Genomic DNA, 24,271 nt, shown 5'->3' on the forward strand with positions numbered 1-24,271 from the left:
ATTACAAGGGGCTCATTTTTAGCTTTTAAAATCTTGCCAGAATTTTATGACTTTACTGAGAAAAACATGGATGATATTGATAGAACGTAAAGGAATTGGGAGAAGACATCTACATACATATGGAATTCTTGTGTCCATTGGTGGGTATCCCTAAGTATCCACTTAGAAGTAAAAACTACTGACATAGTACAGTGATCACACTTTACTTACTTACTGCTTCTAGCTATCAAGGGCAGGATGAGTTTCTTGACAAGCTTTATTTGTATGTAGCCATTGGATGGTATGTGAACACTCAGAAGGGCAGAGTATTTTGTCTACTGATGCCATTCACACTACTAAACCACAGGTAGGGTAGCCTTAATCTACTGGTAAACAACTCCTCCCCAATTCTTGCAATTGGGAAATAAGAGCATTCAATTGAGGGTGGTCAGATAGGGATTTAACCGGAGAATGATAAAGAATGCCTAGAAGGAAAAATATCTAGCAAATTCTATGGGGCCTGTGCATAGCTTTCTATTCCTTTACCAAAACTTTTGGACACACACACACACACATCTCGACCCTTTTCACCATGGGTTTATGACTGACTTTCTCCTGATTGCAAGAGAAAGGGTTGCCAGCGTGGATGGAGCAACTTGCCAATCCAAGAAAATCATCTCCTTTCCCCGCCCTATTACATTTTGCCCAGTGTGGCTTGAGAAGGATGACCACTGGGCTGCGGAACGTGGACAGCGGGGGAGGTGCCCCTGGAATGCATGGAATGAGCATGCTTCAGATGCTTGGATGGGGTGACTGCCCCCTTATTGGCTTCTACCCATTTTCACTGCTTAGGGTGCTTCAGTAGGAAGCAGGTATTTGATTTTTTTATTAAATGTGTGAGTAATATTTCCATGATGCATTGCCAACAAATTACTTATTTAACATTTGAGCATGGGGTCCTGAGGGAGTCCTAGATTAGGCGTTTTGAAACTTAGTGCTCAGTGCTCGGCCAACGAGACACAACATCTAAGACAAATTGTGGCACTGTTCTGGGTGTTTCCTTATCTTTTATTTTAAAAATGTTTTCCAAACAGTTTAGACAGACAATATCATACTAGTATCAGGTGTAGAGCATGATCATTAGACATTTATATAATTTATGAAGCGATCACCCTGATAAGTCTAATATCCACCTGACATATAATTATTACAATGTTATTAACTATATTCCCTGTGCTGTGATTGACATACTCGTGACTACTTATATAACTGGCAATTTTTACAGATATTACTTTCATTTTTTTTCTAATCTTTATTATTGAAAGTATTACACGTGCCCCCCACCCCCCATTGACCTCCGCTAGCCTGTCTCTGCCCCCTGCCCCAGGCCTTCACCATATTATTGTCTGTGTCCATGGATTACTCATATATGCATACAAGTTCTTTGGTTGACCTTTTCCCACCTATCCACCCTCCCCTGCCTTCCATCTGAGATTTGACCATCTGATGCTTTTATGTACATGTATTACTTTTAAACAGCCAATAGGTTTCCTAGCTCTTTTTTTTTTTTAATATGAGAGGAAGGGAGAGAGATATAAACATCAATGATGAGAGAGTCATTGATCTGCTGCCTCTTGCACACCCCAAATTGGAATCCAGTCCGTAACCTGGAATCGAACCCATGACCTCCTGATTCATAGGTTAATGCTCAACCACTGAGCCTCCATTGGTGGGTATAGGTTTCTTATCTCTTATTCACTGATTCCTGATTGTTCATAGGTTTCTGAAACTAGCTTTTAAAGCAAAGCTTCATTTTATCCATAATTTTAGGTCTCTTTAATTTTTGTTTATTTTATTTTTAAATTAAAGAATAAATTTCCCAGTTGAGAGAATACTCTCTTCTTCATTGAAGCCTTTAAACCGCAAGCTCTTGCTTAGTATTAGAATCACACAAATAAGGCAAGGCCCCTTTCCTCAAGGAACTTCCTTCATGAAACTGGTATATTTGTGGCCTTTTCTTTATCAGCTTTTGGCGTGATTAGTGAGCAATGTTCATAGATATACTACTTATTGACATTTTACCTATTTTCATTAACTCAATAAAAATTTTTGAAATATCACTATTTTCTATGGCTATTTTCTTTTCTCTGAAGCATAATTTAAAAACGAAGAAAAATGAAATATATCTTTTAATACAATCAACTAGTTCTGTTTTTAAAGATTAAAAAAAAAAATAGCAGGTGTACTTCTGATCCAAACTCAGGCACAAGCTGCTTTCTAGAACAGTCTTGTGAGTTCCTGACTCGCCCTAAGCCATCTTCATGCCATATTGCACTCCTGCCTAGGTCCTCCACTCATCTAATCCTGAGAATGTTCTTATGACCATTCGCTCTTGAGAATTATCTCAGGATTTCTAAAACATATAAGTGACTATGATAATGATTTTCATAAGCAAGTTTTTTTTTTAAACTATCATGGATTAGGTATTATACAGACTTTTGTTTGATAATCTAATTGATGTATAATATAAACAATAATGAAGATGAAGACTAATAAGTTGAGAAATAGTATTGTGATAGTATTTAAACTTTCATTTTCATAGGCCTTTGCCTACCTTTTTTTTAAAAAAAAAAAAAACAGAATGCTATACACTCACCATGCAGACATAACAGGGTACTAAAATATTAAAAAATAAAACAGAGCAAATAAATATGCACATTCTTTATTCCTTCTGTGAAATCTCACCACACAGGAGTGCATTGTTCTGGCAAAGCCCTTATCACATTGTTTTATAATTACTGTTTATAGTCTATTTCTCTGACAATGGGCTAGGCAAAGAGCTTTAGGAGATTTTAACCTATTTATCTGTGGGTCCCTAGCTCTGACATAATGTCTGGCATGTGGAGGATGTTCAGCATAAAACTGTTGAATGAAGAATAAGTGAGGAGAGATAATAGACTTAATTTCCTCACTCTGCCATTTATGGTATGTGGCTTCTTACCTCTTAACCTCTGTCTCAGCTTTCACATCTGCAATATGGGTGACATAAGTCGTTGTAAAGAGCCTTAGAAGACCTCTTGTGTGTATAAGCCACAAAGAATTGCACAGGGCTTAGTTAACTTCACTATCCCTTCCCTCAGTCAGAGCTGATCGCTCACAACGTGTGAAACACTGGCTAAGTAATGGGACACCCAGGTCCTTTAATCCTGGAGTTCATAGTCTAGTGGAGTAAAATGCCAGGCCAATGGGCAATCAACATAACATCTGTTAATTATATTGTGACCACAGTTGGACAAAGTACAGGGTACAAAGGAATACATTAGTGAGTGCTGAGAAGTCTGAGGAGGATTCTTGGAGAATGTGATCTCTAAAACTGATACATGTCAGGTAAATATTTCAGCCAGTGGAGGAGATGAAAAGACCAGGAGGGCAGAGTAAGGGTATGATGCTCTATGTGTAAGGGGGGGCTTCTTAAATCCCACAAGTCCTAGCCTTATCCCAAAGATCATATGGCAATGCTTTTGTAATCTCCTCTGTTTCAGAAAAAGATCTACGTTAGATTTTTTTTTCCCCTCTCCTATTGTGTAGGAAGTTTTCTCTTTGGAACTACATTTCTAAAATTCTCCTAACTCATACGACTTCATTTATCACTTTTGTGATTTAGCAAATGTTCTGTCAAAGAATTAACAGGATCCCATTTTGGTGACACAAACGAAACTTGTTTAATAATGCTGCTGAATATTTGCGTATTGCTGAATTCGTTTCAAAAATCTGCGAGCATTCTACCACCAATGGGTTTCACCTTTCATTAATTACTGGTATTATGTGGCTTCCTTAAGGTACAGAGAATACTAATCACGGAAGTATTTACACTGACAGAATTAGCGATTTAATGAATGTTTGCCACGTTATATTGCTATTGGTGATTAAGCATCACACATTCCGTGTCATATTAGCATTTATATTTTGTATGTTTTATGTAAACACTGTAAGAGTCTGAATTGTACTCTGTGTTGACAAGTAAAGGTATGAAACCAAGTACTAAGGTCAATTGTCTTAAAACATTAACTTCTTTAAAGGAGTAGGAAAAAGAACATGTGCAAATCAGAAAATCTAGGTTTGATTCTTGGCATAGACATAAACTAGCTATGTGGTTTCAGGAAGGTCACTTATATTTCATTTAATGAATGATTTCTTTATCCTCCTCATTTACACTTTAAACAATATGGAAACAATGTTTTAAAGTGTTTTCAGAGGAGATTAGTTATGAAATGAATACTTAACATTTTATTTAAGTGTGGGTAAATACGAAAAGTTAAAAAAATTATCCATTATCACCTTCTATTTCAGTGCATGAATTCTAAACTAAGAATCAAATTTCCTATGCACTATTTAAAATATAAATGTAAATTCTGTATTTTACTGAATCATTGTTTCACATTATCATTATCCTCAGATATCAATGTTTGAAATTGACTGTAGCAACATCAATAGAGGAAAACAACTTTAAAATAACTCCAATGGATTCAGACAGTCAACAAATCAAAGAAAAATAAGATAAAAAGAATGATAATGTTATTATGAGATCTTAAGATATTTTTCTAGACATTTTGATTGTAAAATGTGCTGAAAGAACAATTTTTGTGGATATTCACATCATAAATGCAAGAGTTCATTTTGCTTAGTTTGACACCTCAGGAATTACACACTACTATTCTCTCTCTTAAAAAAAACAAAGAACAAACAAAACAAAACAAAACAACAACAAAAACACCACCCCAAAACAGAAGAAAAATATGGTGCCTTCTTGGTTCCTGTAAGAAATAACTGCTCATTACCTTGATGTATGAACATTATATCAAACCACATATTTATTATAGAATCTATTATTTCCCATCTCCAAATTTCCTAATGACAAGAAACAGCCTATTTTAATCAAATTGGCCTCCCTCCTGCTCCTTAAGTACAAGAGATGCTCATCTGGGGATACAGATAATGAAGCCATAAGATGGCAGTCTAAGTTTTAGGGCAGTCTTCTGCTAAAAATAAGTGACCACTTAAATGCTACCATATCTTGTTTTGCAAATCTAGCCTCACATAGCAAATAATCATTTTTGGTGCAAAAAATTAGTCATAAAATCCTCCATTAGTGGTTGGTAATGGGCCATAATACTGCATGTTTGTAAAAAGTGCATTTGAAAAATGAAATGCTAGGAGGACTGGCCATATAAGGAATATTAATATTTATATGAGATAACCTCTTTCTTAGGGCCAGATTTCCTTTTTACTGACAAAAGCCTACACAGAATTTTCCACTATCTTGAGAAAGGGCTTTGCAATTCCAGCACTTGTCTATATAAGCTATATCCATACTCTGCTTTATTGTGTCCCGGCTGCTTTAACAGAAGCAAAAAATGGGAGTGATTAGTAATTGTTAGTTTTACAATAGATATGATAAAAGAAATCAGAAGGAACCCTTGGAATATTAAATATATTACGGGCAAACAATGTTAACCGATGTCTAAATTAAATGTGAATGCTTACAGCAAATTTTCACCCTTCATTATTAACACTTAACCCCAGAGGGGTGAATTTCAAGCAAGTATCAAGAGAGAATCTGGTACTTGTAATTATACTTTCAACATTAGGTTATATATATTCCCAGTGGAATGCCAACAATGCTAGAGGAAATATGTTCAGCTTCCACCATGGTCAAAACTGACAAAGATGCTTCTTGTGAAAATAGAATACACTAAAATAACTTAGCTACACACACACACACACACACACACACACACACACCAAGAATTCTTAGTACTTTTATTTCCTGTTTAAAAGGAATTTGTTTTAATTATACAAATAAAAGTATGATCCTATTTTTAATGCTCAACTCATATTGGATGAAACTTTTTAATTTTCACAGTTAAAAAATAATAATGATGATGAGTTAATATTAAGCACTCACCCTGAGCCAAGCACTGCTTCTCTACATTTGTTATTTCATTCACCTTTTTCCATGACCTTTGAGGTTGACACTGCTTTACAGATGAAGCATAAAGCCCAGAGAAGATAAGTAACCTGTCTAAGACCATACATCTAACAAGTGATTCCCACTCTGACAAACTGGTAATGGAGCATACTCTATCACTGTTTATTGGTTTCTCTGTCCCTAAGCAAGAAAATGAAAGACTCATTGAAAGTTATTGCTCAGTTCAAGTGCTAATTACGAAACGCAGAGTGTGCATCTTTAAGCCACAAACTGAACTAGTCAGCTATTTATTTTCAGGAACTAAAGAGGCCTTTAGCCTGGACACCCAATGGGTCTCCAGCCCTTGGCTGTTCTTGGAATTCTGCTAGAACTTATATGGAAGAACATTAAGTTTCTTTCACTGGTGGATAAAAAGAGAATTATGCTAAGCGAAATAAGCTAGTCAGAAAAAGTCAAATATCACATGATCTCTCTCATATTTGAAATCTAAAGAACAATATAATCTGATGAACAAAACAGATCCAGAGACACAGAAACATGGGGCAGACTGCCAAATCTCAGAGGGAAGATGGGGTGAGGTGCTGGGAAAGGTAGGAAGGGGGAAGAGATCAACCAAAGAACTTGTATGCATGGACGCATAACCCATGGCCACAGACACTAGTGTGGTGGAAGAGTGTGGCGGGGGGCTGGAGCAGCGTAGAAGGGGTCAATGGGGAAAAGGGGTGGGGTGTATTAATACTTCCAATAATAAAAATTAAAGAAAACACATATAAAAGTGTCCAAGATTCTACTGGTGTAGAATAGCTCTGCCACAAGTCTAAGGAAGTCCTAAGTGAGGCACAATTGTGCAATGTAAGAACACCAACATGGGGAAAAGGAAATCTGAATTCAAACCAAACCTTATTTTTCACATCTGTATCTAGTGAATCCTAATAACTACTGCTTCTCCTTGGGTTAATATGGAGCTCTCAGAAACCAGGCAACAAGCATGAAAGTAGTTTGCAGACCATCAAGATAATCACAAAGTAGGTATTATTATAAAGTAACCGATGAAACAATAAATTGTTAGACAGAAGAAATGACCATTGGATGTTCGGGGGAGTAGATCCTCAAGTCCAGATCAACATTGCGGAGAGAAAATAATACTGCCAGAGCTTCAATGTCCCCTGCGTCTGCCTCTTGGAGTTTGCATCGTTGCAACTGCAACGTGAGTTAAGAGATTGCATTACAGAACCAGGAGGGTTCTTGAATCTTTTGAAGATCACCCAAAGGACTTGTATGCATGCCTATGAGCATAACCAATGGACATAGACAGTAGGGGGGGGGGGGGTGAGGGCATGTGCTGGGAGCAGGAGGGGAGGGGTCAATGGGGGGAAAAGGAGACATATAAAATACTTCAAACAATAAAAATATTAAATTAAAAAAATCAGCTTAAATAGGCCAATTCAGGATGATCAAAAGTTTGAAGAGAAATATTCATTAAGTGAATCTGGAGAATAAGATGACATTTGAAGGGAAGGCAATAGAGTACTGCACTGATTTAGAATTCAGAAGTAGTTTTATGACGTTCACTTGTTCTAGAATATTCATCACTGTGGTTCTACCCCATGCCAATCATTATTAATGATAATCTAATTGTATAAATATATATATACATATATATATATATGTATATATATATATTTCTAACTTTTATAAATCCACAGACAAATAGGGAGACAGATATTATATGAATAATTTCAATAAATGTTATTAATGAGTTTGAACTTATGTTTTCTTAGTTATTAAATAAGAATATTAGATTAAATGGTTGCAAAAGTCTCCTTTACTCATTACCCAGGACTGATTTTTTTTAAAATGACCTTTTAAATAATAGAAAAGGATAAAATATCAAGTAAAAACAAGAGTGGAGTTGCCAGAACATGCAACTTAAACATTATTAATTACATTTTAATGTGAATATTGGAATAAGCATATCTTTAAGAACAAATACAATATTGCCAAAAATAATTGAGAAACTTTTTAGAAAAAAAAAGGAACGAATTAATCAAAGTCTTTGTGTTCATCTTTGTTATATCACAATGTTTTCCACCTATTGCCTTCCCTGTCCTAAGCAACTGATAACATAATTTAAATTATGCCATCTCATTTAATCCTAAGGTCTAGACTGTATTATTGTCCCAATCTTATTTTATTTACTTATTTTTATTATTATTATTATTATTATTATTATTATTATTATTATTAGATAAAACAAGTGAAGCTTACAGAGATAGCTACTGAATGGTATGACCTTTGTGCTCTAGCTGCCTCATTCACAAGCCTGTGCTTATGCACTTCACTGACTGCCACTATACAACACTTTTGTGAGTTTCTTTGGGCAGGGAGTCCCAGTGTGACTGAATTTAGTGGTATATGGGCTGGGCCGGAAAGAGATTGGTCCAGGAGATGGAGGAGACACTGACACAACTTCATGTTGGTACACTGGAAACATGTCCTGCAAGTAACTTAAACTTTAATGTTTATACAATAACTTTTGAAAAATTCACACTATTCTTTGAATAGGAACTTACCAAAAAGGTTAAATAAAATTGCCAGTGTCAAAAAGCAATGTAGGCAGAGATCAAGGAATGAATAGTTTCTTATTCCCCACCAAAGCCAGGTCTTCTGATAAATTCTATTAATAGCCCTAGCCCATTTGGCTCAGTGGATAGAGTGTCAGCCCATGAACTTAAGGATCTTGGGTTTGATTCTGACATGTATATTTTTGTAGGCTCCATCCCTGGCCCTGGTGAAGGTGCCTGTAGGAGGCAACCACTTAATGTGTTTCTCTCACATCCATGTTTCTCTCTGTTTGTCTCCCCCCTCCCTTCCACTCTCTCTAAAAATATCCTTGGGTGAGGATTAATAAAAAAAATAATTCTATTAACAAATTTCAAAAAACTGTCCATTAGTGAAAATGGGGGGAAGGAGCATTTTCTGGAAGTCCACTCTAAGCCATTCAGCTAGATATTTTACATCCTCATTTAATTCTCAAAAAAACAAAAAACCTGCCTCCCTCCCTCCTTCTGTGGCATAAAATCCCATCTGACAGAGAAAGATCTTACCACTCTGAAAAAGATTGATTAAATGAAGGGATCAAGGTCCCAGCCTTGACACGTTAGTGACTATGTGACTTGAAAATAATCCTCTGATCTTTATGTGCTTCTGTCCTTCTGTATAAAATAAAGGGAACAGGGCCAAGTTGATAGGGGGGGATTGCCTCATAAAATGCATAAAATGAAAAGATTCATTGCGTGTGAACACGTGGATGAGCATGTATGTGCCTGGTGGGAGTTGATGGGTGACACTTTGAAAGTCTCCAGGTCTGTTATTTGTGGTCCAAGTCTGCAAGGATGGAAAGAATCTTGGGGCTGATGAGTGAGGGGAGAAGACACAGCTGGGAAACTTGGCGCTGGGACCTGAGCAGAACTGGAAAGGCTGCTATTGAGCGGTCAGGATGGTCAGGAAGGAGAAGATGGGGCTGTGAGCAGGCGGGAAATGAAAACATGAGCCAGGCAGTGAGAGAGCACCACTGACTTCTAAGCACCATGCAAAATACTCAGCCCAATCAAGGGCAAAAACAGACATGGTGTAGGTTCTGTGTACAAAAATTATGTTGTAATGGAAACCTATGTTTCAAAAGCTAATGAAGGTTCTAAAGTTACTGATAGCAACAGATCATGTGAAAAACAAGCAATGCTTTATTTATATTAACTCAGAAGTGAAATTATTTGAAACAGAATGCTCATTTTCTGGAAAATTTTCCCTCCATAACTCTAAAAAAAACTTGTTGTAACTAATGCAAAGACAGCTTGAAATATCATACAATGCACCAGTTAATGTGTCTTTAACATTATAAAAAAAAAATTAATCCCCTGCATTTTATGCTGATGTTATCAACTGCCTTCCATTTATTAGACGTCATTTGCTAAACTACTTGGCTTAATCATATAAAGTAATATAGCCTAATCTTTATTTTTCAATATCCTAACATTGAAGGAACAAGTTTATCTCTAATTTTCTATTATTTTAGTATAAAATATTATATTGATTTTGTGTGCTTTTCCCAGATATTTCATGGGTAAACCTTATTTGTTTTCTTTATTAGCTCCTACTTCCTTATTTAATACAAGTGGAACATTTGTATATGGATAAATGGGAGAAAAAGACAATTTATGATGGAAAATACTATTTAAAATAGAATTGCTAAATAAAAATCATGAAGTCAAATTTTAATTTCAGATAAACAACAAAAATAAAAGGGAAATATTAGATATAGTAATACTAAAAAATTATTCATTGTTTATTTAAATTTAACTGGGCATCCCATATTTTTATGTACCACAAAATAAGCCTATGGTTTGTCATAAAAATACCTAGGCAAAGAAAGAAGGTCTGTCATCCCTGCACCTAGCAACCAGACACCAAATTTGCAAAGACCTACTCTGAAGGCCATAGCACTTTCATAGTCATAAGTAAAATAACCAGCAGTTGAAAATGGGCAGGGCCTGGTTACTATCCTAGCTTCTTGAAATCTCTGACACCACCATCAAGGAAACAGTAGATGCTTAGGGCCAAGTAAGTACAGGTATTATTTCCTGGAGATTATTTAAGCCCACATCAGGGATCTAGAAAGGAGGTGTGAGCTTTCTGTAGATTTGTGGGACAGCATCAAAGCAGTGGTGAGTGGGCAGCAGGCTCCACGTGCATTATACCATTGAACTTGAGAAACCTATGTTGTTTCCTCTCTGAAAGTTACCTTGCTTTGGGAAACCACCCAACAGTTTGACATAGCACTCTATTCAGCCCAAGGAAAGACAGAAAAAGAACAATGTTTCAGACCTCACAAACTTTTGAACCCAGTTCAAAAACCTCCTGTTCATTCCCTAAAATGAAAATTGGTTACAATAAAATTACTGAAAATGCTTTCACTGGATGACAAAATGAATTTAGTTCCTACAGGCTAAAAAAAATAAAAATAAAATAACTCAGTTATGAAACATAGGGACACACCCAATTTTCTGGGAGAAATGTGTAATGTAAGTCAATGTTATCACAGGGGTAGGTATCCTTGCTCAGAATGAAAAGATTGGCTTTAGAAAAGGAACCTGTTAAGAAGAATTCAGTCGACTGACCTTGCTTCCTATGGCAGGCCATGACCAAGAAGGCCAACAATTAACATATTAATTATACTGTAGCTAATACCTTCCTTTTACATACAAATTAAAGTCTCATTATTAATTGATTTCATTAATTCAATAATTCATTTGTTTACTTAGTAAATATATATTATTTTACTTTTGGCACATGGCTAGATTTGAACAAAGGAACCCTTGCATAGTAATAGGTGCAGAAATGCCAACAGTTAAGCAATAGGAATAGTAGAATCTAAAAACACAAAAGAGAAACAGGAAGAGAGGGGGAGAGACACAAAGACGAGAAAGATACATAAAGAGACAAAGATAAGCAGAGATATTTAGAGATTGATAAGAGACATCTTCTCCCTGGGAATGAACAATTTAAAGATAATATGTTACTTCTCCTTCCCTGGAAAACTGCTTATAAAATTTCCTGTAGATAAGTTAAAATGGGTTCATTTTCTATTCATGGGAATGCTGGGGTGTGTGTGTGTGTGTGTGTGTGTGTGTTGTTGTTGTTGTTTTTTCCCCCTTTTCCCCCCATTATATATTTTTATTTTCTCAAAAGTCTGGAGAAGATCACCAGGGAAAGAATTAACCCTTTTTACAGATGGGAATACTAAGACACTTAAGCAGCTGGTCACTTTCTTTATATAAACAGTGGTTACAGATTGCTTATGTTTTCAGAATAAGGATGATGCAAAAAGGAAAAGTCTTAACTTCAGATATATGAAGAAGGACTATCATTTCCAGAGGAAAAGGCGAGAACTCCTGTCTACCATGATCTGACAATGAGAAGAATGTCTGAAATGTGGTTTATTCACAAGAGCAAATCTAGGCTGCGAACCCATGATGTTCAGGAATCTAGGGGGACGTCTCAAAGCTCCCAGTACTTCCGGTGGCTGGCTCTCCTTCTGTAAACTCCACTCTGGAATTTACATGGGAATTCTGAGGGGCATTTCTAGATAAACAATACACTGCGCCATTTAAAATGTGTAATGATGGTCATGTTAGTAATATACTGCATTTTCAACTCTACCCACTGGACACTATGCTTGCTAAGTGTCATATAAATATTTTAATTCTCACAAAAATCTCATAGTGCCAGTGTCATCATTTTCACGTCACAGAAGAAGATCCTACAGCTTTTGTAGTAATGGTTGACACATATTTGTTATAAAATGCAGGTGTGCCTGACTCCAGGGCTGAAGTTCAATCTCTGTATTTCTGGGGCCGGGGGATGAATGATATGCTAAGTCTAATGTGCAAGGGAAGACCAGCTATTTTGAAGCAGGGGTGACCTTTCTGAGCCCTCTGAAATGGTATCACAGAATAATGCCTGTTGGAATGTGTGCCCCTGCAGACATAAAATCTGAATAACACTGAGGACTCTTTCCAACGACTGGCACCTCCCCCACACAGGCTCCTCTTTCTTCATGTCCTCAAGCAATAAAGTTGGGAACCACTGTTCTAAGCGGTCTTAAAACCCAGTGAATAATAAGCAGTGTCAAGCTAACATTATTAGAGGAGGAGGAAAAAAAAAAGGCCTTCCCTGAGTCCCTAGATTATGTAAGGAACAATGTTAAATGTTTCTCAAATACCATTCAGTTAATCTCAAGTCGTCTGTTTATTGTACTCCTATGTTGTGAAACACTTAGACTTGAAAAGCAGAAGTGATCATTATATAATAGATGCAGCTCAATGTTTATCATCAAATAAACATTCTACCACATTGAGATGATAAATTCTCAGAAATGACTATGTTTGCTGTTGTCAGGAAGGTCTGGCAACTTTACACTATTCTATATTTTGAAAAATCAGAAACAGAAAAGAGGTCTTTGAATTTTAGTTGTGTGGATCTCTGAATGGAAAGAAACACTGGTCTAGGAAGCTTTAACTAGTGAAGCTGGACTTTTATTCTGAATGAAGATAAGTCTTATTTTCAAACTTTTACTGTGTATATTTACTGCTTTCAAGTGGTGAGCCTTCATCACTGGAGGGATAATAACAAAGTAGTTGAAATCAACTCTTTTTGGTAGAAGACATTTGTTTCAGTCCTAGGATCTTCCCTTTATGTGGTTGTAAGGCATTTTATAAGCTCCTGATTATGGTGTTCTCACATTTAAAAGAGGACTAATAGTATCACATTTGAAGCCATCCTACCTGATATGTTTGGGATAACTAGTTGATGGATCAAAAAAACTAAGTTATTGGAAACATTAAATTCAAATTTAATATGACAGTAATTTTAGTTATTTTATTTGAGTCGAATTTTATTGAATCCTCCCAAGGAATTAAACTATTCTTTCTTCTCTCAACCATGTTCTAGAGCAGTGGTTCTCAAATGCTGTGCCCCTTTAATATGGTTCCTCATGTTGTGGTGACCCACAACCATAAAATTATTTTCGTTGTTACTTCATAACTGTAATTTTGCTACTCTTGCGACCCACAGGTTGAGAACTGCTAGCAGGGTCGCCTAAGACCATTGGAAAAAACAGATATTTACATTATGATTCATAACAGTAGCATAATTACAATTATGAAGCAGCAATGAAAATAATTTTATGGTTGGGGGTCACCACAACATGAGGAACAGTATTAAAGGGTCGCGGCATTGGAAAGGTTGAGAACCACTGCTCTAGAGGTTTAGCCAATTAATTAAATTATGCATATTATTAATTAAATTGCATATATATCATATACTATATAATATTTCATTAAAATTTTACATACATATTTAATTACATATATAAATTATAATTTGAAATATATGTGAATTGATGCATAGATAGATTTATATTTGTAAGAGAAGGCTTTCAATGCTATCAAGTTTACTACTTATTCAACTTCCTGGCACATCAAAAGGTATGAAGGAGCAACCTTAATGCACTATTCTTACAGTTTTTGAGAAATCATGGATTCCTAAGATAAACCTAACAAGAGCTGGGACATTTTCCTCAGAAAAATAAACACACCCACATATATTTAAAGTACTTACAACTATTTTTAGAGGGCTCAGAGACTCAACAAGATCATTCTGTGGTTTTGATGGATCTATGTTCTTAAATATATATTCACCAATGTGAGAAGCAATGACTACTTTATAGGTAGGTTTATGTTGATGGAATGCTTCAGAAAGAGTTTCAAACCTCTGCAATTCCTAATGTTTTGACTTCCTTTGTGTGCATAAAGTTTTAAAATCCAGAAAGCTAAATCGGTACCCAAATAGGAGCAGAATAAACAAAAAAATAAAACAAAAACTAATTAAATTCCAAATCAACTTGAGTTTCCAAAGCCATTTTTCTCCTCAAAACTACTTCAACTACAGAAGTACTCTTAACCATGCACCAATACAGATTACCTAACATTTTCCACAGATGCCACCGGCATGCCAACTGCAAGAGAGCCACTTTCCAGTATTCCACTGTCCAATACACTAGATTCTAGCCACACATAACTACTTAAATAAAAATTAGCTAAATGTATAATTCAATTTTTCAATCACACTAGCCACATTTCAAATGTTCAATATCCACATATGGCTTGTGGCTACTGTTTAGGGCAATGAAGAAAACATTTTATTGCCTTAGAAAGTTCTAGAACACCCAAGTATTTCTGTTCCCAACAAATGATTTGTATGCTTTCTGGTAGGTAGTCAATTATGTCTATTCCCAAACCAGTATATGCCTGTTGGGTAGATATGAAATTGTATAATGTAATTAAATACTATACAAACCAATTTAATTATGAGTATAAAAATAATAAGAGATGAGATATACTGGAGAATTTTTGAAATTCAGTCCCTTTAAAACTGCTATCGAGCCTGGCTGGTAAAGCTCAATTGGGTGAGCTTAGTCCTGTGCACTAAATGGTCATGGGTTTGATTCCTGGTCATACCCAGATTGTAGGTTCTAGCCCTGGATGTGTATGGAAGGCAACTGATGTTTCCCTCTCTCTCTCCTTTCCCTTCCTGTCTCTCTAAAACCAATAAAAACATATTTTTTAAAATGCTATTGAGTTAGATGTAGGTAGAACAAGTTTTAAAAATTAGAAAAATCATAGAGAACATAGGATTCTGCTTTCATTTTTTTGTATTTGATTTATACTTAAAGACATTTATGAAACAACAAAAAATTATAATTCATAGATGATGCATTATGAGACTAAAATGATGAAGATCTGTGAACAGCAACCCAAACTCAAAATATTTCTTGGCTTTGATAAAAACACTGGGAAATAAATATATAATCAAGCTTTCAATTTTTTTTTCCAAGTTTTAAAATTTAAACAAAATATGTATTATATATATGTTAATTTTTAGGATCTGTTTCTTCAAAAATCTTTGTGGATTAACTGGTCAACTACTAATTCAAATTGTATTAAGTAAAAATGCTCATGCTACACATAGCAAAATTACAAATACATGTCTCTTTTATTACTATAAACTCAGTTATGTCATAGTTGGTTTTGTCATTTCTACTTACCAGATTTTAGTTTATCAGATTAAATTACAATGTAAGACAGGAACCTGATCTAGTTCTAGTTCTAGATGTATGCACAACTGGTTCTAACACAATATTATAACACAATAAAATATAATTAACAACAACACCAGTTACTTTACTCTTAAAATATATATACGTGCCTGAGTGTAAGATTATATTGAGATGAGAACACTTGAACTTTGTGTTCACTTTATTTAATCTTTTGATTTCTCTGACTTAAAATTGCTATCTAAAAATAGTTGTAAGTACTTTAAATATATGAGGGTGTGTTTATTTTTCTGAGGAAAATGTCCCAGCTCTTGTTAGGTTTATCTTAGGAATTCATGATTTCTCAAAAACTGTAAGAATAGTGCTTTAAGGTTGCTCCTTCATACCTTTTGATGTGCCAGGAAGTTGAATAAGTAGTAAACTTGATAGCATTGAAAGCCTTCTCTTACAAATATAAATCTGTCTGTCTACCAATCTATCTATGCATCAATTCACATATATTTCAAATTATAGTTTATATATGTAATTAGATATGTAAAATTTTAAATATTATACAGTATATGATATATATGCAATTTAATTAATAATATGCATAATTTAATTAATTGGCTAAACTTCTAGAGCAGTGGTTCTTAACCTTTCCAATGCTGTGACCCTTTAATACTGTTCCTCATGTTGTGGTGACCCCAACCATAAAATTATATGTGACGGGAAACCCAAGGCTTAATATGATTCCAGTCAAGTAATATTTCTAAGAGACTGAGTGAAGAGAAACAGAATTGGGAGTTCAGGGGAATAAGATGTAGGGAGGAAACATGGGCAGTTTATTTACCTTACACATTACACATAGCATAGTGTGAGGTTAAAAATAAAGGCATGCACAAAACAATGCCACTTTATAAATCAAGAACTCCCATCTAATAGTCTTCCCAAAATTTAAAAGTGATATTCCTAATTTGTCTTAATATCTAATATTTTTAAAGTTGGAAGAATTAAAAATTTAAAGTTTCAATGTAGAATCACTCCTGTATCACATATTTTTATTTCATTGAAATTTTTTTTGTTCATTCACCAAAGAGTGCTTGAATTCATCCTATAAACTGAGAACTATGTAGGAGTTGTGGGTTTTGAAAAAGATATTTTTGTACATGAAGAGCTTAGATTTAACATAAATAGTAGAATATGCTAGTTTCATAAATCACATTCAAATGGTGTATCACATGCTTAATTAAATCTGGCCTACAGAACTTATAGATAGTCTTAAAAATCTTGTATATCATAATGACATGTTCTGGAGAAATATCTTGATTAACACAAGATTTCACTGATGAAGTATAGTCTATTTTAACATGCAAATATCATTGCTTAGAAGTGACCTACAGTTTAACTCAATCTAACTGTTAAAGAATATACATTACAGGAGGTACAAAAGTAAGTCACAGTCCCTTTTAATTCATATTTACTATTCATTGAAGTTAGAAAAACCTTATGGGAATAAAAGATGCAAGGGCTATGAGGATCCAAACCTATGTAAATTGCTCTTAGAGAAAGAGTAGAGGCTTTCTGGATAGAGAGGTCATGCATAAGAATCTTGAAAAACCTTATCAAGTAATGGGTTTGCTTAGAAGGTGTAGTGAATGGTAGAAATTAGTAAGCAAGCAAGAGATAAATGCTCTCTTAATACCTCAGGACCTTCACCTAATGATCACTCATAGTTTTCCCTAAGGATCTTTTAGGGGCTGGCATGGGCGTAATCAAGATCAGTGTTCTCAAGAGTTTATCCCTATATTCTGTTGAAGAGAAACTAGGTGTGGGTGTAAAATACTGCTCAGGAGGCAGAATCCTGTATCACATCATTTGAGGGATCTTGGAGAATCACTTGTGCTCATGAATCAGCCTTTGAAAACAGGGAATAACAGAAACAAAATGATTATACAGAATGTGACTCATTCTAATAACAGTTCATGTACTGCTGGATTGTTTCAAGGAGACTTAGGCCAATTACCAAATAAGCTTTCTGATTTTCCCATAGTTACTTTGGCCAATTTAGTTCAATGCGATGAACTAAATTAGGCTTTTCTGGTAAGGCCCAATCAATTGCTTTGCAATTGGTTTTCCTTGTCTTTCCTTCTTCTCTCCCTTCCTTCCCACTCCAACTATTTTATGCCTCATTCCCAAAGAATTTAAGGTAAACCAGCCACTACATACATAAAGATCTATCTATCTATCTATCTATCTATCTATCTATCTATCTATCTATCTAATATATCCAATTTAGTATCCCAAAACATCAAGAGACATTGGTTAAGTAGATTATGATTTACTGATATTTAATTATTTCCTAAATTGTCACACTTCCTCTGTTACCAAATGTGGAAACCCTGGTATTCAGTAAAATATGATTACTGGAAATTATTGAATATGCATAGTTGTTCCCACACTAAAAGTTAACTCTATAAATATATATTTTCCCAAACTAACGTAACTATTTCTAGGTAGTGACACCAGCAATGGCCCTGAATCTTAGTTTCTTTAAATATAATCCTATCAATTTATGCATTTGTCATTAAAAATCCTATCTAATAAAAGAATAATATGCACATTGACCATCACTCCAACACACAAGATGGCTGCCCACATGTGGTCAAAGATGGCTGCCCTCATGTGGACACAAGATGGCCACCACAAGATGGCCAGCCGGGGAGGGCAGTTGGGAGGAACTAGGCCTGCAAGTGAGGGCATTTGTGGGTGATCAAGCCTACAGGGGAGGGCATTTAGGGGTGACCAGGCCATCAGAAGAGGAAAGTTGGGGGTGACCAGATCAGCAGGAGAGGGAAGTTGGGGGTGACAAGGCTGGCAGGGGAGGGCAGTTGGAGGCAACCAGGCCTGCAGGGGACAGTTAGGGTCAATCAGGCAGACAAGGGAGAACTTAGGCATGGATCAGGCTGGCAGGGGAGTGGTTAAGGAATGATCAGGCTGGCAGGCAGGCGAGCTGTTGGGAGCCAGCAGTCCTGGATTGTAAAAGGGATATACAACTGCCCATCAGGATTGGGCCTAAATGGGCCGTCAGACATCCCTTGAGGGGACCTCAGATTGGAGAGGGTGCAGGCTGGGCTGAGGGACACCCCCCGATGCATGAATTTGATGCACAAGGCCTCTAGTTATTTTATAAAAATAGTAAGTTAAAGAATCCCAACAGGTGGAAAATATATTGTTAATCACCAGTGAAAGCATAACTCTCCCATATCATATTCTCACCCTATTTTCTTCACTAATGCTAATTATATCCTCTGCCTTTTAGAATTATGATTTCTGCCTGACTAATACAAAATGTCATAGCTACATCTATGCCACTTTTCAACCATTCTTCTATAATACCAGCTTGCTTTAGGGGTGTCGAACTCAATCAGAGAAGGGGCCAAAATCTAAAATCCAGCCTAAATCGCGGGCCGAATGGTTTACTGAACAGTCATAAACTGACAATGTCATAAACTGACAGCGGAGTGCAGTGATGACAGCGCGGTGCGGGCCACATTGCAAGGCCTGGCAGGCTGGATTTGGCCCGCGGGCCTTGTGTTTGACATATGTGCTTTAGATAGAGTAGTTGAGAGACCCACAATTTGATGCATTTATCATAGTACTTTTATAAGATTATTCTTGTACCACATATCATAGTTGGTTTCTGTGATATACTTCATTGCACTGCACAGAAACAAGAATTTATTGGCAATAGTATTCTATTTGGGCCATCAATGTGTACAAGACTTGGTCTCCAAATTTATAAACTAAGTATTGGAATACACACAAATGCAAACATTCACACACAAGAAAGGTATCCTAGTTCTCAAAGGTTAAATTATTCACAAAAATTTAATTGTTTACCATCCAGTTGTCTATTTCTTCCACCTTTGTGTTGAACTGCTATTATTAGACACATCTTTGTTTCTCTTTGCTAGGAGTCACTGTCTTTTTCATCTGTCCATTCTCTCTTGGTCTCTTTCTTGCTCTCTTCTCTCCTGCCTCTTATTCATTGTGTCTTGATTAATCCTTCAAAAGACTTTTCTTTTGTTAGAGACTACTATTCTTTAACTTCTGCATGCCAAATAATTTTGCTTGAAATCATTGCTATTTGGCTTTCTAAGTTTCATGTGTTCCTCCTGTTGGTGCCTCAAAAGTTCCTTCTTCTCTACCATTGTTGGTAAATCCTAAATTCTGAGATATTCTGAATGCCGGTGTTCTCTAGAAAGCTCATCAACACACCACCAGGGTCTTAATGGTTTTTAACATATATCTACAAAGATTTTCTCATGTATTCAATAATTTTAACATATATCTGTGTCTAAAAATCTTTTCTTGTGTATTCAATGTTTCATGCTTAGAGTTTAAATTAGTTCTAATATCTGCAACTATTTAATTCTGTGACTAAAAGATGATCTACCTAAACTTGCCTCTCCATATAAATTGCAACATTCACTGCCACTAAAGTTAACAGCAAGCTAATGGATTCCAAAGAGACTCATTTGCTTTGTACAAACAGGATACTGTGGGTGTCTTTTCTTTAAACAAAAATGTGATCTAAACCTCAAATTATGCCCCATATACGTATTTATTATCAACTAAAGACCTGGTGCATGAAATTCATGCAAGGGGCTCATTCCCTGCTGCCGCTGCAGCTGCCCTCTGCCTTGGCCCCTGCTGCTGAGGCTTCGTCTGGAAGGACGTCCAGTCTAATTAGCATATTATGCTTTTGGTATTACAGATTTCTTGACATGATTCTCATTTAGTTTTTTGGTTTATACAACAGATATATGGTACAAGTGTAAAGGGCAGAAGATTAAGGGAAGCAAACAGAATACAGAAAGCTAATTTTAAAATTGACGCTAAAATACAAACCATTCATCTGGAAATTAAGAAATTTAAAAATTCAAAAGAAATATGCACAATCTAAATTTAATATTATAAACTATAATGAACTTATTAATAAAAAATAAATTTATTCTATTATTTTTATTTTAGGTATAAAGCACCCCTAAATTTTAAATTTTGTCTAGGATGTTATTGAATCAGAGCAGTCTGGGAATTAAATTTAGGGGAATTTTAGAAACAATAAACAAAACTCAGATCTGCGACCACCATTGTAATTAAACCAAATATTCAATAGAAAAAATCACATAGTGAAATCTTATACTCTATTCATTCATCCGATAAATATCTGGTTCTTACTTTGTGTTAAGGCATTCCAGGGGATACAATGAGAAATATGCATGGACTTTGCCCTCATGGGGCTTACAGTCTAGTATGGAAAAAAATAAGCAAGCACTTAACATAACATAAAGGAGAAAGTGATGTGTCATAAGAAGGACTCAGGCAATGTGCTACGGAAGTCATTGATACTTCATGATATAATATTCAAACTTTTTTTTTTTTTTTTTACTGTATTATCTGAGTATCCAATGAAAATATAAAGAAAGACCAATGATCAACTTACAAAATTAGGTGTCAAATTTTGTGAATCTAAGGGTGAAAAAGGTGCAATATTAATATAGTTTAAGTCACCACTTATTAGTTCTTAAAAATATTGGATCACTGAGTAATGACCTATAAGAAATACCTTTTTTCCAGTGTTTATAAGTAGATATAATAGAATAACCTAGTAATTAGAGGCAAAAAGATTGTTTTAATGTAATAAAGACTCAATTTATTAAAAATACTCATGACACATTACCTTCTCGCACAGAAATTGGCTCAATTACATTAAAGTGATGAAGAATTCCTCGATGGCTCAAGTGTGCTCCAAGGAAAGCTAGAAGGTTGTACAGTTAACTCCCAGGGTATAACTCTAAACCATACAACCTACTACCTCAACCCGGATGCACACAGCTTCCACTGTCGCTTCAAACTCCTTATCATATCTTCAGTCAGCTCCTCCAAATATGGTGGCCAGACACCTAAGGGCTTGGCAAGGATGTAGATATAATGTTCTAACATTTTACCAATTAACTTACTATGTGTCAACTAGGATTATCCTAACCTCTTGGGTTTCCAGCATAGGTCAAACAAAATGTTCTCTGACATCTCTCCCAGCATAGCTGTACTAGCAATTAATAATATTAAAAGTCAGTAGCATTCAGCTTCCTTTTTCAAGAGAAAAAGGATTACTAGTAACACATCGATCCGAACATCATCTTTAATTTTCTTTTTGAAGTTGATGAGGTACACTAACCACTATAATGGGAGCTGGCATTTCTGGACAGGATCTATTCAGATCTTGGTTCATAACTTGCTATGAAAAAAACAAACAAACAAACAAAAAAAACAAGTTTCTTAAACAATTTACTCAATGTGCATTCAAATTTGAATGGCTTTGCTACAGACTCTTCCAAGTGGTCAACAATTAAACCTGCCTTGTAAGACAGATGAGGATTAATATATTCATTAAAAAAAAACAAAAATAAAATGTAATTACTTCAAAAGTAATCAACTAGGTTTTTACAGGAGTTTGATTGAAATATTAGTTAACAGCATTGTGTATAGGATTTTGTCACATCACCACACTGACACAGACCCATAGAAGCGAGCTTGTGCGGTCAACTTCACCACAAGATCGGATCTACGGGTTTATGCCAATGGGCAACCTCTCACATGGGCTCCTTATTAAAGTAGAATTTGTTTAAAATATCTGATGAAATTAGTAGATGAAAATAATAATACTGATCTTTTAGCATAAAAATTTTAAATGCTGAAATGCTCTAAGTATTTACGCCTATCCCCAGCTAAAAGCATTCTAAAGTAAGTATTCTAAAGTAAATGAAGGTTTATATATATACATATAAGAATTTTAAAATACTTTATGAAAAGATTTTTCACAGATTACTTTTGTTTTAATAGTATTTTAGAATTAGACTATTTTAACTAATGATGAGTTTTAAAAGAAAAAAATAATCCATACATGCATGTATGAATTATGTAATTGTGAGGCATGAATATAGTGTTATGAGCCTATAATTAAGACAAAATCAACTATTAAGCTAATTGTGTAAGAGTTAGCCTGTGTTTGTTCTAATTCCTATAAAACCTCAGTTAGTGGTTTCAAGAAATTGATAACATATAACTTTCTCATAAAATAAGTAAAATTTGTTGACTAGGCAGAGTATGGAAGGAAGTTACTTAAAAGTCCTAAATATATACATAGCTGGCTGTACTTGAAATAATACTGAAATTAACAATATTTAGATGAGTAAATATCAGAAAATTAAAATTAATCACACATTTATAGCATTATTATCACTCCTGTGCGCTAACATTTATACTCCAGATCTATTTCAGAAAAACAGGATATCATCTCTCTTATACACCATATATTTAAATGTAGTTTTCAAAAATGATATATTTAAAACATATCTCTCATCTCATCCACAAGTTAGGTTAAAAGGTTATTAAAACATTTAAATCACCAGACCATGATCAAACGTACAAAAATAAACATAAAGCTAGCCACATATATGTTTTTTAAGAGTATAAACTCTACAGCAACAACATTATAACTTGTGCACTCATTGTTTTACTCATATCCACATATTTAGCATTTTTCAATTATACCTTCATTGTAAAAATAGTAACACTACATAAAAATTACTGTATATTTACATATTTTGAAATAAATAATATAAAATGTGTTTTATAGACTTTACACACAGAATTTGGTCTCCATAATTTTTACCATTATTTGTTTTCAAATTTTCTACTTATTAATAAGTTTTTAAAAATCAACATTCAAGATTCATGCATTTAACTCTAGTAAAATCTTTCAACGTAAGTTCACAAATTCAGATGTGAAATAAATGGTAGCATCTGTTTTGGGTTTATCATAACTATAAAAATGTATATTTTGGTTTCATTGTCTTATGAGATCATATATTTTTTTTTAAAGCATGACTTTATTCCCTCCTCCTCCCAGATTTCACTTCCTTTTATATGGCACAACAAATTATAAAATAATTCATTTTTTCCTAAACAACTTCTTATTCAACCATATTTCAACTATGTTATATGTATGGATATCTAGAATACATTCAAAGTGACTCAAACAGTATATTGCTCATAAACTCAGACAAAAATTTTTTCAGAGGCGGGTAATATAAATTCTCAAGCCATCAATTAAAATTCCAACAGCTAGATTCACAAAGAATATGAAACGAACTCTTATAACTAACAGTCAAAATTATTTTGCTTTTTTCTTCAAAATATTAAATATACATTGCTTTTTTTTTTTTTTACTTTTTATTTTTACCTGAGATGATTTTCTCCTAGGATCACTTTCTTCACTTCTCATATCCATTTTAAGTTTGTCCCTAAAACAAGCACAAAAGGAGAAATATCAGACAACTGCTGTCTAGAAGGAGCATCTGGGTGGATGGTGGGAGTGAAGGTGGACGATCGAGAAGAAAGCACAATATCAAAATGGGCAAAACCTTTTAAACTATTTTTTTTAAGGCTTGGAAGACTCCTAGAGCCCCACCCAAGGCTACTCATATGTCACATAATGTGGTTTCATAGTTTGCGTTTATGCATTCATTTTGGTTGGTGTTATTTTCACAGGAACAGTTTTGAAAGTGAAAGGAGCCATGGCT

At 34.9% G+C, this 24,271-nt stretch overlaps 1 protein-coding gene across 3 annotated transcripts in view; it reads right to left on the reverse strand.

Moving 5' to 3' along the window:
- LOC311617529 (uncharacterized protein) overlaps positions 1-24,271 on the reverse strand; it is a 438,209-nt gene that overhangs the window by 32,286 nt on the left and 381,652 nt on the right. For 2 of the 3 annotated variants that reach the window (XR_014794116.1, XR_014794117.1), the window contains one exon: positions 21,652-23,992. The gene's annotated coding sequence lies outside the window, so the exon portion shown is untranslated. Of the gene's footprint in view, positions 1-21,651; positions 23,993-24,271 lie in introns of those variants that run through there. The other variant, XM_084873885.1, reaches the window with a different exon arrangement.

This window comes from Pipistrellus hanaki (assembly GCF_964339955.1).
Source record: "Pipistrellus hanaki genome assembly, chromosome: 2".
In the NCBI taxonomy this organism is placed as follows: Eukaryota; Metazoa; Chordata; class Mammalia; order Chiroptera; family Vespertilionidae; genus Pipistrellus; species Pipistrellus hanaki.